Below are 1,977 nucleotides of genomic sequence, written 5' to 3'. Positions count from 1 at the left end.
AGTGCAGACCCAGCAGCAGCAGCAGGGAAAAAAAGGAGAGCCGAGCGGAGACCAGTAATCCAGGAAGTGACAGCCACCGATCAGCTGGAGCTGCGCACCCATCTTCCCCATCCTGCCTGCTACCCACCCCTGAACTGGGCATACCTAATTTAATAAAGATTAGGAGAGACATAACAGGTGTGCTCCAATATCTCAGGGGCTCCCACAAAGAAGAGAGAGTCAAGCTATTCTCCAAAGCACCTGAAGCAATGGGTGGAAACTAATCAAGGAGAGAAGCAATTTAGAATTAAGGAGAAATTTCCTGACAGTTAGAACAGTTAATACTTGGAAAGACTTGCCTCCAGAAGTTGTAAATGGTCCGACACTGGACATTTTAAAGAAGAGATTGGACAAGCATTTGTCTGAAATGTTATAGGGTTTCCTGCCTGAGAAGGAGTTGAATTAGAAAACTTACACAAGGTCCCTTCCAACTTTTCCTTTCTCTTTTCTCTCCTTCTCCCCTCCCTCTTTCCTATTGTACTCTACTCTACTCTTTCTCCTATTCCATTCCATTCTATTCTTTCCTCTATTCTATTCTATTCTATTCGGCTGCTCTCTGCTATTTCTGTTTTGTTTTTGTGACTATGCTGTAGTAAGAACTGAGTGTTCAGATGATGGTTTATGTATTTGCAAGCGTGGATAAGTAAGCTTTTAGTCTTCTATGTTTATTGAGATGTATTGACTGATTTAACTGTGTATAATTAGGACTGTTCTTGACTAAGATATTTGCCAAATAAATAATATTTTATATGCTTAATGTATCTGGATTGTATTAGAAACATAGAAACATAGAAGACTGATGGCAGAAAAAGACCTCATAGTCTGCCCTTATACTATTTCCTGTATTTTATCTTACAATGGATATATATTTATCCCAGGCATGTTTAAATTCAGTTACTGTGGATTTACCAACCACGTCTGCTGGAAGTTTGTTCCAAGCATCTACTATTCTTTCAGTAAAATAATATTTTCTCATGTTGCCTTTGATCTTTCCCCCAACTAACTTCAGATTGTGTCCCCTTGTTCTTGTGTTCACTTTCTTATTAAAAACACTTCCCTCCTGAACCTTATTTAACCCTTTAACATATTTAAATGTTTCAATCATGTCCCCCCTTTTCCTTCTGTCCTCCAGACTATACAGATTGAGTTCATTAAGTCTTTCCTGATACGTTTTATGCTTAAGACCTTCCACCATTCTTGTAGCCTGTCTTTGGACCCGTTCAATTTTGTCATATCTCTGGGCTATCAACTGGACATCTGCAAGACCTCCACACGTCCTCTGACCACTCTGAAATAACTCTACACACTCCTTAACATAATCTACACGACAGATCTGTAAAATAAATTAACACTTTATTTCATTGCAAAACTTCTGTGGATCTTCCCTGATTCTACCAGTTACCTAGAAATAACAACAACAATAATAATAAAAAACAACAATGATGCAATGAAGTAGCATAGTTTTAGCAGCATTATTTCATAATCCACAAATAACACATAAATCCCATTGACTTGTTCATGCTTGGATTTCCCCAGCAGAAAGTCAAAAATGATATTTAAATCAGGTTTTTTTTAAAAAAGTCAGTTTAAGTCAGTTTGATTGACCATGAAGGTAGAAATTGTATCATTTAGTGTCAGGTTTTGTAAATCTGTATTTCAAGCAAACAAAAATATATACACTGCCCCAGAAATAAAGGGAACACTTAAACAACACACTATAACTCCAAGTAGATCAAACTTCTGTGAAATCAAACTGTCCACTTAGGAAGCAACACTGATTGACAATCAATTTCACATGCTGCTGTGCACATTCAACTTTGTACAGAACAAAGTATTCATATATTGAATATTTCATTCATTCAGATCTAGGATGTGTTATTGGAGTGTTCCCTTTATTTTTTTTTTAGCAGTATATTATCCCAAATTCCAAGTTCCCTT

Source organism: Erythrolamprus reginae, chromosome 7, assembly GCF_031021105.1.
Source record: "Erythrolamprus reginae isolate rEryReg1 chromosome 7, rEryReg1.hap1, whole genome shotgun sequence".
In the NCBI taxonomy this organism is placed as follows: Eukaryota; Metazoa; Chordata; class Lepidosauria; order Squamata; family Dipsadidae; genus Erythrolamprus; species Erythrolamprus reginae.
This window is presented reverse-complemented; position numbering follows the sequence as displayed.